Genomic DNA, 16,258 nt, shown 5'->3' with positions numbered 1-16,258 from the left:
TCCCCCAGGCAGCAGCCTCTGAAACCCTTTCATGCTGGCTCCTTTGAGTCTCTGGGACAATGGGAGAAGTGGGTGGGATGGAGAGGAGGGACCCTTTCATGGTTCAGATGGGGAAATCAAGGCACAAAGATGTAGAGTTATGTACCCCGGACCACACAGCAACTTCATGACCAGGTCTGAAACCAAAAGCTGGTCTCTTGGCTCTTGGTCAGCACTGGGCATGACTGGGCATGAAGAGGGATGACTCAGACCGTGGCAGCTCGGGTTATATCCCAAACAACCCTGTGGACCAGGTTTATCGTTGCTGTCACGCACACAAGGAACCTGAGACACCCTGCCGAGGGCCCCGGCTGGGATGCCATAGAGACTGGTTTGTCCCCAGGGCTGGCCATTGCTGGGAGATTCATGTGGCCCCCTCACCAGAGCTGGGGAGGGAGTTGTCAGGGAGCAAGGGAACTCACACAGAAATGCAGGGGTGGCGTGTCTTCCTTAGATTAGCTGGAAGTTTCATGGCAAAACACACTGGGTTGCTGGAGAAGAGAGGGATCGGGAGGCAGTCCTATTTTAGGGGAAAGATTAGCAGATGAAACTAGAGAAGATCCTACAGTCCCAAAGGGGTGGATAGGGAAAGATATCATCCCTCCCATTTTTCATGTAGGAAAAACAAGATACCGAGAGGGACAGTCATTCATTCAAGGACCACAGCAGTTGGATGGACTCACAGCAAATGAACGCGATATCTTGGGTTTCTTCCCAGGCTACCTGGGGAGAAAGAAGACATTTCTGAATGCTGACACCCAAGCCTCCCTTTTCCTTAATGAAGGTGTAGTTTTGGCCAGTGTCCCCTCCCGGCCCCCCAGCCGGACCCGACCCCATGGCTAGTCCTGAGAATTATGCAGCTGAGGGGTGAGTAGGGCTCTCTCCCCCTCCAGCCAATTCCCCTCTCTCTCCAACACTCTAGGAGTCCCAAACCATAGGAGTCCCACCTCGTGCCCTTTACTACAGTGCAGAAGAGATGGGCCAATGAACTCAGCTCTTCTCAGCTTTCTGTTTTGGGCTCCTAACAGGGACCAAGGTGACGTGCAGAATGGATCATAGAGGCTCAAAGTGGTAGGAGGTCAGAACGTAAGGGCGAATCCATCAATAGGAAATCAGAAACACTGGGACCCCGAGAAACAGACGCCCCTCGGCATCTGAGTCAACAAGATGTTCCCAGGACACGTGTTTTCCCTCAGGGAAAAGTGGCACTGCCAACAACATGACAGTGACAGGTAAAAGAAGATTCTGCCATCACTGCTGACCCCTCCCTCCATCCTCCCACCCTTCACAGCAAGATTCTGACCAAGGGGCTTCTTCTGACCCACCCACTCATGGAGCCCCCACCATTCATGGCTTTTGGAGAGGCATACTCAAGAGTGGAGTAAACTAAGCATGAAGTGGGGACCTGATGGGCCTATGTATGAATCTGAGTCTCTTTGGTTTGCTGTGTGGCCTTGGGCAAGTAACAACTTCTCTGAGAATAAGAGTTGCTGTATACCCGACACGAAGTAGGTGTTCATTAAAATAGTTATCCCTTTCATTTGTTTCCTCTTGATGGTAAACTTCTGCTGCCTTGGTCATCCTGTTGTCACTATCCCATAGACTCCTTCATCTCCCAACTTCCTTCTTCCCCAGTGATCAGAAGACTTTAGGGAAGTAAGTAGCAACAATAGCTACCATGCCCTGTGCTGGGTGTTCCCATCACTGCTGAGGAAACTGAAGCACAGAGAGGTAAAATCGCTTGCTCAAGGTCACACAGCACCGAAGAGACCAAGGAGACACGAGTCCTTATCTGTGCAAGTCCAAGGCTTTGTCCCTCCAGTCCACGCTGTCATCTACCCCTGAATCAGAGACAGACTTCAGACTCAAAACAGATCACGGAGGTGAGGGGCGGGGGCGTCGCTGGAGCCAAGTGGATGAGGGTGCAGGCTGGTGGGACTTGGAGAAGGGAAGTGGCGCTCTGAGGTGGAGGCGCCAAGGACAGAGTGTGTCTCCGCCCAGCCGAGCCCACACCTTGGGCATCCACTGCCCCAGCTCTTTGCTCCCAGGAGGGCAGAGGTTTCTCCTTTGCCTTTGGGGAAGCTGGGCTCCTGTGTTTCCAGAGGAAGCTTTGAGTGTCAGAACGTTTGGGCCCACCCACTCCAAGTTAGCCACAAAAGGAGGGCTTTCATCCTGAGAAAGGAACATATTCTCCCCATGTCATTTTATTGAATTCAGCAGAGCCTTTTATTTCTAATTCAGGAAGTGTCCTGACAATAAAGACATCATCGATATATTAACTCACTTCTTCAAAATTTCAAGCACATTCTGGAGAGAGATTTTCCAAATGGAAAACAACACGGCCATAAAGTGAACCGTGTGGTCCTGGCTGTCACCGCTTTTATGGTTGGGCTTTGAGCAGGGAGGGAGTGCTGGAGGAGACAAAAACGGAAAAACCCTCGGACAAACCAACCGGGAAGGGCAAACTCCCACCAGCAAGGCGTTCCTTCCAGAATCAGCCTCCGTGACTAGGCATTGCTTCATTTCCATCTGCTTTGGCAAAGAAATTACAAGAAGCAATAGCTATTTGTGAGAGCCCTTGGCCATGCTTTTAACTCTATTGACAACCCCACGGGAAGACATTCTGGCTCATTTGCTAACTTCCCAAGGTCAATGATATCTGTGAAGCCTTTTACCGCATACGAGGGCTGTGTTAGGGATTATGTGCAGGGCTGTTCAAGTCAGGCCTCCCAGCACACCATGGAGGGGGTGGTCTCCTTGTTTCACAGGTGGGGAAAGCTGAGGCTTTCAGAGGCTACTGGCTTGTCCAATGTCACACAGCTAGAAGGCAACTGAGTCAGGATGGGATGCCAGGTGCTCTGACCCGAACCCCTGGCTGAGAGGATGTGGGAGGGAGCTGACAGGGGGAAGAGGCGCCTGAGGCTTTGGTTCTTGGCCGGCAGCCAGGGGGCCCCTCCACACCGACACCCCTCTTTACCCTCAGTCAATGTGGGGCCAAGTTCTCCTTAGTGGGGATTCATTTTTCATGTATTCAACAGATACTTTGGAGAATCTTCTAGAAGCCAAGGCTTGTGCAAGTGCAGTGATAAAGTAATAAAAACAGCAAGACCCCCAGCCTCTTTGATTTTCAGGGGTCAGGCCCCTGTCCCCTGCCACCCCCAGGGCCTTTCCTCACTAAAAAAGGGGCAGCTGTGGCCCTGATCTGCCTCCGATTGATTTCTTCTCCACCTACCAGGAACTGTCCCTAGGGAGGCGTGGGACTAAGGCCCGCCCTGTGAGCATGTGCTAGTACCTCTCACTCCCTCCCCACACGCCCCCCCTTTACCCCCACCCCCACCTCTGCCCCAGACCTTTTTGGTTTCAGCTCTGCCTGGGACAGGCCAGAGGCAACAGAGCCCCTAGGGAGCCTGGAGCAGAGGCCACGAGGGGGTGGGGAGAGGAAAGGGGGGCAAGCAGAGGTGTGTTTTGAAATCTGCTTCCTTTTGGCCACGCTTGAACTTCCAAGCACTGGGTTTGACTGACAGGCGCAGAAAGGGAGCTGTGGCTCCCCGCAGAGCCCAGGGCTGAGATGGAGGGGCTCCACAGGGGCTGGGGCTCCAGGGCCAGCCATCTCTGCCCTTCCTCCCCTGCTTTCAGCCTGAGAGAGCCTGGGGATCCGGGTCCCTGGAGGCCAGTGCCCCGGGGGAGGTCTTGGAGTCAGAGACAGGAAAGTCCCAGAATCACAGCATGTCTGAGCCCGTTAGAGCACATCGGACAATAACAGTCTCGTCAGAAACAACAGGCAGCATTTATTGAGCACTTACTGTTTATACTTTAAACAAAGCCTTATTAAATGAGTTCATCTGTGTAAAAAAATCTTAGAATAGTACCCAGTGCCTAGTGAATTCTAGATGCATATGCATTTGTGAATGAAGAATAAGTCAAGGCTTGGGCCTGCCATTTGTCCGTTCAACTCAGATCTGTCCCCTGTCCTTTCTTCATCCTACACTGTGTCTCAGGGCTGATACCTGCCAAAGGACATCGCCCAGGCCCCCTTGCCAACCAGCTTCCTGTCAGCCTTGGACAATGGGAAGAGCTAGGATACTTCACCCCAACCCCCCTCCTGCTTTGGTGGCATCTTGCCAGTGGTTAAGTCACCTCTGCTGTTTCAGGTCCTAGAGACAGGCCCTCCCTCCAAGGTCCCTGCTTGACTGTGGTTCCAGTGTCCCCCACTGATCGTGGCTCCCGACTTCTGCTGTCATCCCTTCCTCCTTGGTCCTTCTAGTCCGGGAAATGTTGAAGCTGCCTGCTGTTCCTTGTCTCTGAGTTGCCTCACCATCTCCTCCCAACCCCAACAGAGCAAGTTCCCTGCACTACATTCCCTCTGTTGAAATACCTGCATGAGTTCTGGTTTCCTGACTGGATCTAATCGAAGCCCCTCTCTGTCACGTTCAAGTGCCTGCCTTCAAGAAGCTTATAATCTAGTGGGGAAGAAGGCCGTTCACCCAATGGCCACATAAATACACATGTAGTTACAGACAGCTCAGAGTCGGGGAGAAAAAGCTCTATCCAGGGGGTCTGGCTATCCCCTGGGGTCAGGCAGGCACCCCCAGGAAGGGATATGTTTTCCAGGCACTGCATTAGATGCTTTCCATGCACCATTTCTCAACCTCGTGGCAGTTTTACAAGGTAAGGTTACTATCTTCCTTGCGTGGATGCAGGCCCAGCAAGATGTAGTCCTTTTACCACCAGCCGCACAGCCTGAGGGGCCTGGGCTGTGACGGGATCTGGACCAGCCCGCTCGTTGCATGGGTCACGCTCCCTCCTTCCTGGAAGCAACACTTCGCACAGGAAGGAATAGGTCTGGAGGACACAATGGCTTCCGCCATTGTTTCGTAGTCGCCAAACCAGGAAAAGCAAGGTTACCTTGTCCCGGCATAGGCATAGATCCCAGGACCACCTCTGCCCTGTGAAATGTTCCATGTCACTGCTCAGCTGCAGACTCAGCGTTTTGTCTCCTCTCTTCCTCCCCTCCCCAGCTTCCCTCCAACCCCACGGCTGAGGCAGCATCTGAAACCACAGTTCTGGGCCCACTGCCAGAGCCTGCCCCCTCAGTGACCCCCTTCCCACTGTCCTGGGTTTCTGAAACTCACTCTCTGTCTCAGGGGAAAGCTTTGCAGACCTCCTGAGGCCGTGTGTGTGTGTGTGTGTGTGTGCATGTGTGTGTGCGTGTGTGCGTGTGTGTGTGTGTGTGTGTCTGTGCAGTTACCTGATGTGTGTCGCCCCTGCAGTAGAAGGTGGGGGCAAATAAGGCCCTTTCTAAGATTACAGGAGCCCCCAACCCACACTGGGAGTCAACCGTCCTAAAATTAATGACTGAAAGCATGGGTATGACCTCCTGCTGCAGAGGGCATGCACGGGTGGGAGTTAGGGAATGTGGATGTTGGGGAGCCTGGGGGCTTTTCAGGGCACAACAGTCCCTGTAACAGGTGCTGGGGACATGGGGAGGGGTCATGGCTTTCTGGCTAGGAGCCAACAGGGACAGAGAGCAGGCCCAGAGAGAGCTGCAGAGGCAAGACTCCAGGACATCTGGGCTGGGGGAAGCTGCAACATGCTCATGCAGGAGGGGAGGCCGGGCTGTGCCTGGCCCCGAGGTCTCCAATGGGGAGTTAAGGCCTCAGGGAATGGGGAGCTGGCTGAGAAGGGGCTGGGGGTCGGACCCTCAGCCACTGAGAGAAGGAGGCTCACGCCTCCTCCTCGAGCCAATGGGGACACTGAGGCTGAGAGGCGGATGATTTGTTTGAGGCAGACCCTGGGAATGGACTAACTCTCAGTCTTTCCACCCCATTCCTAGATTGAAAGCAACCAGGAGCCACCTCTTTAAAATCCTAAATGCCTTCGCCTAATTTTCTGTGGAAGCCAAGAAGCAGCCCTGGGCTAGCACAGCCAGCATTTACTAAACTCTCGACATCCAAAACACTTCACAGCTGTCCTTCCATGTGTCCTCAGAGTAACCCCATGAAGTAGATGCTATACCCCTCTCCATTTTACGGACGAAGAAACTGAGAATAAGGGAGGTTAAGTACTTGCCCAAGATCACGCAGACAGGAGGTGGCAGATCCAAGATTTAATCCAAAGAGTGAGAGCCCACTGTGGTGCCACCAAAGGCTTCCTGGGTAATAGCCCCCCACACGTGCCCTTCCGGCAGCCACTCTAACCTAAACGGGACCATCAACAGGGGCCTTATCAGTTCTCCTTGGCATCTTGGGCTCTGTACACACTGTTGTTCCTCTGTCTTCATTCATTCATTCATTCATTCAATCATTCATTTCTAATTCAACAGGTATTTATTGACCATTTACTATATGCCGTGTGCTGGAGACCGATCACAAAACAGTTATCATCTCCACTTTCATGGTGCTTATAGCCTACTGGGAAAGAGGAAAATAAACAAAGAAATACATGACAGAATACGAAATACTCATTAGAGAATCAAGAAAGGGGATAGAAATGGAAAGGTGGTATTTTAGACTTGGGGGTCAAGGAAAGTCTCTCTGAGAAGGTGACATTTGAGCAGAGCTGTCAGGGAAGTGATTTATCCCAGCATGAATTAATTATTCTCTCGTGATCTGTCTAATGTCTGTCTTTCCCACCGGACGGTTGCTGCATGGAAACAAAACATTGGCCTGTCTTGTTCATGATGGTATCTCAATGTTTAGAAACAGGGCCTCGCACATAGTATGTCCTCAACAGTGTCTCGCACAGTAGGGGAATGGGTGAATGAATGACTGAATGATGGATGAATGGACGACGAAGGAAAGAAGGGCAGAGGCAGAAAATCTTTGCAGGCTCGAGTTCTAACCTTGCCGCTGCCCCAAAGAGGTTGCAGACATGTCAGTTTCCTCCTCAGAGCCTCCCTTCCTTCTCAAATAGTGAGTGAAGGGGAAGCTTGACTGATCCTTTGGGACAGGTGCTGAGAATCCCAACTTATTAAACATCTGGACCCAAAATAGACAGTTAAGAGATCCAGCAAGCAGCAAGGCTTTAGGGACTGGAGGGCCGAAAGGGAAAGCTGGAGCCAGGACCGGCTTGCCTTGCTCCAGCTCCCCCCAGACAGCCTCGATGGGCCATCATCCACACCCCTATTTGTAGCGGAGCCCCCGCCAGGGAGGCTGAGGTGGTGGGAGAAGGCTGCTTGCTAACATCTGTGCCGACTCTGGAGCTGCAGGCCTGGACAGGAAGGGGACTGCAGCGGGCACCTCCAAGCCCAGCACAGAGGGCTGTAGGTGGGCCGAGGGCTGTAGGTGGGAGCATCCTGAGCTCAGGAGAGATAGGTTGGCTGGTGGCCAGGGGCTTTATTCTATCAAAAGGACAGATCCCTCCTGGGATGGGGGCTGTTCATGAGGGCCTGGGTTTTGGGGAGGCTCCTCTCCTCCCCCAATGGAAGGGCGCTCTAGCTGAGTCCCAGCATCCCCCAGGTTGGCTCTCCGGAGCTGAGATTGGCCTGAGAGGGAGGAGGTGTGGGCATAGCTGAGAGGTCATGGGGAGGGGGTGGGACACATGATAGCCCTGTCTCAGCCACTGGCTGGCTGTGACCCTGGCAAGGCATGTCCCCTTTTTGGACCTCACTTTTCTCAGTCTGTAAAATGGGATGATCACACTATTGCTGACCTCACAGGATGGCTATGGGGATCAAACTGGAGAACGTATGTGAAGCCACATTTTTGTGCCAACGCAAAGTGTAGGCCGTGTGTGGTAGACCCAGGAAAAAGAGAAAACTTGTTCTGTGTTTGCTGATTTTTTTCTCCCAGGCTGGTGCTTAACTGAAGAGTCAAGCACTTGTGTTTTGGACTCAGACAGATTCCATTTGAATCCGGCTAATGATTCTCTGAACCTCAGTTTGCGTGCCTATAAAATAGACGAAAATAGTTAAAACACTTCCCACAGCCGTTGGTACCCAGGAAGAGCTCAATATAGGTGTTTCCTTAATATCCCAGGGTACATCCTGAGGGTGTCCAGATGAAGGAAAATGGGCTCCCTGCCCTCAAGCTCATGGTTATTTCGGGACAAATATCAAATGATCATGGAAGAAGTTGGTAAGGATTGCGAGGGGGTAGGACCCTGAGGAAAAAGCCCCCCCACTGCCTGGATGGAGCAGGGGTGACAAAGGAAGCCTTCTAACAGCAGGTGGCACAGACACCAAGGCTGCAAGCAGGAGTGGGACTTCTCCAGGGCAGTTGGCACCAGGCAGAGGGACCTGCATGGTAAAAGCAGGCTGGAAGAGCAAGTGGGGCTAGGCCAGCACTGAGACACGTGTTGGCTAAGGGCAGGCAAAAGAGGGAGTCACCTGGAGACTCTCTACGCAGAAGTCCTCAGGGGGCCGACAACATAAGGAAGGAGGCCAGGCCTCACGCCCCTCTCTGCGTGACCCCAGTCACCGCTGCCCTGTGGGGCCTGGCCTGGCTTCCCCTCTAGTGCGCAGGGCGGAAATCCAGCGGGGCAGCCAGGCTGACATCAAACCCTCCCACCGCAGGCCTGGCCTCAGCTGCTCTCCAGGCCTTAACGAAGCCATAAATCCTGGGGCAGGGTGGTGGGCGGGGCAGCCCCCCCCCCCACACATGTCCCAGCGGCCGGACAGAGGCCGGCATCTCTGGCTGGCGGTGACTGAGCGCCCCGACACCCCATCACTCATCCCCCACGCCCAGCCGCCCCCACCTCGGCAGCAGCCCATCCATCTCGGCCAGAGGCTTTCAAGTCCAGCCCCAGGCCTCTCTGCTTAGTGTTAAGATGAGCCCCGGCTCACGTGGACTGTTCTTATTTATCTTCGCGTTCGTCCCCCTGTGGCCATCACTCTGCGAGTTGGCCCCAGATCTCAGGACAGGCCCTCAGAATGCGATCCTCCTCTGGCTTCGTTTCCCACCCCCACCTGGCAACGCACAGAGAAGGACTGCAGCCGAGGGCGATTTCTCTTAGTCACAGGCCTTGCTCGCTGTGCATTTGGACCTCTGCTATCTCTTGGCAGCCTTACAACAGCCCTTTGAAGCATTAGTATCTGTGCTTTGCACCAGGGAAACTGAGGCACAGAGAGGGGAGCGCCTCAGCTCAGGGCTCCCCTGGCTGTCTGCCTCTGCCACAGGTACCAGTGGCCCACCATTGGCCAAATCATGCAGGCCTTGTGGAGCCTTTGCATTGCTGCTCTGTAGGTTTGGGCAAATCAGTACACGTCCACGTCCTCTGCTAGACTGGGAAGTCCTCCAGGCAGGGCTCAAGCTGCCTCAAGACCCCCATCCCAATCTCAGGATTCCAGAGTCAGGCATAGGATGGAGACAGTGCTCGGTTCTGAGCGGTCCTTCTGGAAGCACACAGGGCTTGACCCCTGATTCTCCACATCCCAGCTGGTGACCACAGGGAACTGTGGATGTCTCCAAGGGTTAGCTCCCCCTGTGCAGAACTAGGACAAGTAGCAGAGCCTGTGAGGTAACCCATGGAAATGTCCTGGGACCCCGCAGGGCACAGAAGGCCCGTGACTGTGTTTGTTCTCACAATCGCCCTCCCAGGGACTCTCTCCCTGGGGTCCTCAGAAGGGTGATGGCCGTGGGTGTCATCCATAGCCCTGACCGTTCTGAGGCCCCTACAACCCCTGCTCAGGGAATCCTGGCTGGACAGAGAGCATTCTCTCTTGGAGGGGATTGAATTCTCACAGCCCACTGTGGACTCGGCAGTCATCTCAGAGGATGGCCACCGGCGTCTTTGAGGCATAAGAAGGGGGGAATAAATTATCATGTTAAGACAAAGTTTATTTAAGAGATAAGATCTTTCAAATCATAGGCTAATAAAAGCTACCTTCTTTGGGGAACAGGCTAGGAAGCTCTCCTATGGCCCAGCCCCAAGCCCACGCACCGGTCGCAGCTTTGTGTCAGAGACTTCTGTCAGCCCTCTGAGCGTGGGCCCATCTAGAGTGAGGAAGTTGAGAGTTATGGAGGTGACATGACTTGCCCATGGTCACACTGGCACAGGCGAAGCCAGGCATCCACTCTGCAGAGGTAGAGGCCTTAAGGAGGAGGACACGAGCGCTAGCTTTGGAGTCAGGCAGACCTGGATCCCGGCCTGACTCTGCCACCTGCTGCTGAGAGATTTCATCTGGAAAGAAGGTGTGAAACCACTTGAGTGAGTCAAAGAGCATGTCTCTAGGTGATCTGGCTCTCAGGCACATTTTCAGAGATGGGGTCTGGCACTTCCTGACACCCGAGGGTCCAGTGGCCCCGATCCCACATCCTCCATCAGCAGCTGCAATGCCAAGAGCCGTGGCCTGGCTGCCACGGTGAGGGGGAGCGTCCCAGGACACAGGCCCTTGTCTTGGGCTGCTTCCCAGATGTGGGGATCTCATTTGTCACAGAGGATGGCCTAAAAGAGGCTTGTGTCTTTGATTCTCTGGTTATAACCCCCTGTGACCTTGGAGAGAGAAGGAGGAAGGAAGGGGGTGGAGGAGAACTGGCGAGTTTAGCATTAGGCGGCACAGACACACAGGTCTCTGTTTCCACACCTGTAAAATGTGCGACGGGAAAGGTGATTAGATGCTCTCTTTGGACCCGTTCCGCTGAGGGCTGGTATGGTCCTTCCCAAGGCGGGCGCAGGAGACAGGTGTCTCTGTGCCCCTTCCCACCCTGAGACTTGTAGTCCCTGTGAAATCAGCACCAGGAGAAACTCGAGTGACCACCTCCTTTTGCAAATGAGACACAGAGAAGGAAACTGAGTCACCCAAGGCCACACAGGATGTGCATAGAGAAGACCAGGGAGAAGCCCAGGTGTCCTGACCCCATCCAGGGCTTACCACGCTGTGTGCAGGAGAGAGCCCAGTTGTTGACTGAATGAATGAATGTGCACAGAGCAACTCCAATCTCCTCCCTCCTTTCCTCCCTCCCTCCTTCTTTCCTCGATCCCTTCTTTTCTCCTTCCATCCTCCTTCTCTCTACACCCCCCCCACCAATCCTGGACACTGGGGCCAGCAAGCTCAGCTGACCTCTTCCCTGTCCTCTGGTGGCTCTCAGACATGTGGGCAAGAGACTCTTGGGAGCCCCTGGACCCTGACTGGCCTCCAGGAGTCCCTCTCTCCCTGCATACCCCACCCGGGATGGGAAGGGGTTAAAAAGCAGGGGGCAGAGCAGGCCCACTTCCAGGCCCACTCTCCTGCCCAGCCGTTCAGGGGCTTGGTGTGTTCTGGGGGCTTGCTGTGTTTCTTTTTCTCCTCCTCCTCCTCCTCTCTCTCTCTTTTTTTAAAGAAACATATGTCACTCGCCATAACTCACGCGCTTATTATAATCATGACCATATGCTTAATGGGATGTAATAAAACCACTGCTAACCTGGCCCTGCTCACAAATCTCTCCCCCTCACTCTCGCTCTGCCGGCCAGTCTGCCTGCCCTTGAACTACTTCAACATATTTCCTTGGCAAGACTGCCCTGAGGAAAAGGGAGAAAAAAGGGGGAGTCAACTCAGTCATCTACTTTTTGTTCATTCATTCATTCATTCATTCATTCATTCATTCATTCAGCATTCATCACTCATCCATTGACTATTTATTGAGGGTTTGCTATACACCAAGCACAGAAGATGTGACAGTGAATGAGGACAGCCATGTAACTCTCTGTCCCCCTCTGTCCTCTGGCAGGAGAGACAGATGTCTTGTAAACAGGTAATTAAACACTCAGTTAATTGCAGCTAATAACAGAGGAGAATGCATTACAGGAAGGCCTGCCAAGACTGGACTGTGGCCTTCAAGAGCAGAGCCCTGACTATCTGATGCCGTCGCTAGTAGATTGTTTATGAATATTTGTTTCGTGAATGAATGAGTGAGCTGTAGATCAGGGGAGGCTTTCCTGAAGAACAGAGGTTGGGTTCTAAGATAATGTCTCCGAAATAGAGTGGACAGGAGGATCCAGTGGGGAACATGCAGAAAACAGCAGAGCTTCTATTGATTTTTATTTCTCAATCTACAGAAGTAAGAAACTAACATTTGCTCTGATGTTTTATGTATAGATTGATGGCAGATCTGTGGTGTATGTATGAAATTTATAAATGGCTATACGTACAATGTGGGGGTGTATGTGCTCAGTGTTTTTATTGCTGAGGAGAGGTGTGTGATCAAAAGAGTTGGCAGACCCCTTGTTTTAGCACGGCTGCCATAACAAAACACCAGAAACTGGGAGGCTTAAACAACAGACATTTATTTCTCACAGTTCTGGAGGCTCGGAAGTCCAAGATCAAGGTGGGCCATTTGGCTCCTGGTGAGAGCCTTCTTCCTGCCTTGCAGACAGATGCCTTTTCCCTGTGTCCTCACCGGGCCTGTGTGCTCATGGGTGGGGATAATCCTTTCTCTCTTTCTCTTCCTATAAAGCCACCCATTTTATCAGATTCAGATCCTATCCTGATGACCTCATTTAACCTTAATTACCTCCGAAAAGCCCTATCTCCAAATACAATCACTTTGGGGGTTAGGGCTTCAACATATGAATGGGAAAGGGCACACCTCAGCTCTAAAGGATGGGAGGGTGAGGCTCTGAGTCAAGGGGGAAGGTACTGGAGGAGGGGAGCCCACATTCTAGAAGCGGCCACAGACTGGCTGATACTGGGATACGAGGAACAAAATTCCTGCCATTACATTCTCCATTCTTAGAAAAGCATTTCGTCCACCTAGTCCATCTTCATGCTGGCGTGAACCTAAGACTTTCAGACGCACAAAACCATGTGGGTGGTAGAGTCAGAGGGTGATATGGGACCCTGGGGGGTTTCTGGATAGCAAGATAGCTCAATGGAGGTGATAGTAACATCACAAAGTAGCGGAGGTGTAACGTCACAGCGTCACAGCGTGTGCCCCAGACAAATACCTAAGGTATAAAACTTGAGTCTGGATCCTTTTGATGCAAGAACCCCTCCCCCTCCTCACCTACTCCTCCCTCTCCAGTCTCTCCTGGTCCCAGCTGAAGCCCAGCTTCTATTGCTCCCAACACCCACATGGGCCCTCCTGTGGCCTATCCCATGGGAATATAGCCCACAGAGTGATCCTTTTAAAATATAAAGATGAGCATGCCACTCCCCAGCTTAAACCATCAGAGCTTCCACCACACCCAGAATACATCCAAAGTCCCCACCGTGGCCCACAGGCCCTGCATGAGTTGGCTTTGGTCCTTTCTTCCGACTTCAGTCCTCTCCTGCCCTTTGCCTGACACACACATGGGCCTTCTTACACTTGTTTGAACACACCTGTACACTCCCACCCCAGGGCCTTTGCACTTGTTGTTATCTCTCCCTGGAGCACTCTCCCTCCTTTTATCCAAGGGACTCACTCCCTCATTTTCTTCTGGTCTAGGCCCTAATGAATGGCCTCAAAGAAGTCACCTTGAGCCACCCCATCTGAAATAGCTCCCTTTCACTCTATCCCTTAGTGCACTTTCTTTTTATAACCTCCATCACAATCTGATATATAATATATGTGTTTTATTTGTAATGTCATCCCTCTTGCGCTAAAATATAAGTTCTGTAAAGGCAGGAATCTTTGTCTGTTTGTTCCCTACTTACTGCGCTCCAAGGGCTTATAAAAGTATTTGGTGCCAAAGCACAATTATTACATGCAACATACTAGTTACTACTTATTCTAAAAATAAAAACCACCTTGTAAAAAAAAAAGTATCTGGCACCTAGCAGGTGCTCATTAAGCAATTGTCAAATGAATGAAGGACGAAGTGAATGAATGAAAAGTATTTTTGCAATTTATCCAGCAAAGGGGGAGGTTGTACAAGGTGAGATGAGAGAGAAGGAAGGGACCAGGCCACGGGGTTTCTGCAAGACCCTGGTAGGGTGTTTGGAGTTTTTAATAATTGCAGGGGGGAGCTATGGAAGGTTTAACATGATATATATATATTTTTAATCTTAAAGATAACTCCCCTTAGGTGTACTAGGGCAGAATAAAAGGGGATATTTTTTGACTGGGGGAAATTAGGGGCAACCTGATAAGATTATGGGGAGAGCAGCAATTTCAGCCTCAGTCTCCCCATCCATCCTCCCCTTCTTCTCCTCCCCATAAGGATCCCTCTGAGATCTCTTTTTGGTTAAAAATAAAAAAAACACAAAGGAATAAATATAGGGGTGATATAATCTCTGTCTGCCACGTCTCGCCCTCCGTGCGTTTTCTGTCTGTTCCCTGTGTGTCTTCCCCATTCCCGAGTGTGTAAGAAGAGGGTCCGGCCCTGATTTATGCTGCTGACAGAAAATCTAATGAATTGAAGACATAAAAGCATAACAAGGTCCCCCTGGGATGAATCCATTCTGGATTCAGGCCTTTGAGGGGGCGCGTGGTCGTGCTGACAGCCCAGTGTCCGTGATGGATATGGCTCTGGACGCCCAGTTCAGGGGCACTGGGGACCTCGTTGGGGGTGGTAATGGAAGGAGCTGATGTAGACTTAGGAGGCCCTAAAACATCCCAACCTTGTAGCAAAAGGAGCTTAAGGCAAATCCAAAACGGAGATTCCAAGCACGTGTGGTGTGTGCAGGGCCAATTCCTTGTACAGGGAAGGGTGCGTGGAGAACATGAGGCAGATGGGGGAGCCGAGCAAGAACCCAGGGACCTGATCCCGCCCCAGCTTGGCCACTAAATGCAGGCTTGCACAAGCCCTTAGCAGGTCATCTATGTCCACTAGTAAAAAAAGGCTTCAAATGGATCACAGGCTCGAAATGTCCACGCTTACAGGAGCCCGGGACAGGTTTTACATAAGTGAGAGAAGTGGGCTGGGTAGGAGCTGTAGAAAAATGGAGACCATTCACCCTGTTTGTAAGGAGTGGCTGCCACTCAGCTCCAACCAGCGGGGTGATAGTCAGAGTTGGGCCTGGGAAGGGGACGGGGGCAGCTCTTCTGCTGATTGAAGAGAAGTCAGACCATGAGATTCATTCCTATGTGCAATCCCCCTTTTTAAAAATGCTGACAGTTGGTTCACGTAGGATTTTAAATGATGCTGACGGAATCCAGCCTATGGGCTACATGTTGGGGACCTTTGAACGAGATGACTACTCAGGAGCCCATCTAACTTTAATTCAGTTAATTCAATGACCGTTTATTGGGAGCTCATTAGGTGCCAGGCGCTGTGCTAGGCAGTCTGGATGCTGACAAGACGAACATAGGACTCAACGTTCAACAGCTATTTACTGGGTAGTACAGTGGGGACAGAGGCTCAGAGGCTGGGGGTCAATGGCACATTTGGAGAGCAGTCCAGAGGTGGCCAAAGGAAAGCAGGACTGGAGCTGTGGCCACAAGCAGGTCGTGGCAGGTGGGAAGGGACTACAGGGCCTGATGGAGGAGGAATCCTTTGTCCTACAGGTCACCCCGCTTTGAAGGTGAGAATGGGAGGATCGGTTTCCATGTTAGAAAGCACCCTCTGGTGGCTGTGTGCACGACGTGTGAAGCAGCCAGGGACACCCACCACGCAGCTGCAGTGTTAATAATCTGGGGAGAGTGAATGTGGGCTTGGACCTAGGCAGAGGCAGAGGGGAAGGAAAAGATGGCCTCATTGAGGAGTGTTGAGCCCCTCCCCATATTTGTTGGAACATTTCCCCACTGGTTGATGCCAGCTACACAGAGCTGCTGGTGACAAGCTACAGAACCCAAATGTGGCTAATTTAAGCAGAACAAGCCTGAGCTGGAACCAGGCTCAGAAGCTATGCTGTGAGGAACAATGCTTCAATTAAACTGTAGAACTGGTCCACGGAGACACCACCCTCTTCCCTGAGCAGACCTGGCATAGCCAACTTTCCCGACGCCAATACCATGGCTTTGGACACTGAGTTATCGAGAAAGTGGGGTAATAGTTCTTGCTTCACTGGGGTTGTTTTGAGGCGAAAGGCAATCATATCTGTAAGGCACTCGGGACAGTGGCCTTGTGCTTGGCACACAGTCCCTCAGGAAATGGCGGCTGTTTTTGCATCCTTGTCACCATTATGGTTACTCTCTTATTATTAGTCTCAGCAAGCTGGTGAGACTTATTCCCAAGGACAAGTCTCTTATACTGTGCTTTGTACGCTAAACGATACTCTGAACATTTTAGGGGCACTACCCTTCAAAGTGTCATCCAGTGTCTGATGTGAAATGACTCTTGAATGACTGAATTGATGGGGAGATGGACTGTGATGGGAGAATGAATGACACACATAGCGAGTTAAATATTTCAGATGTTTCTCTCCAGCTGAATGACC

The sequence above is a fragment of the Rhinolophus sinicus genome, linkage group LG06 (genome assembly GCF_036562045.2).
Source record: "Rhinolophus sinicus isolate RSC01 linkage group LG06, ASM3656204v1, whole genome shotgun sequence".
NCBI classification, from domain to species: Eukaryota; Metazoa; Chordata; class Mammalia; order Chiroptera; family Rhinolophidae; genus Rhinolophus; species Rhinolophus sinicus.
The sequence above is the reverse complement of the archived record's forward strand: the minus strand, read 5'-3'. Positions refer to the sequence as shown.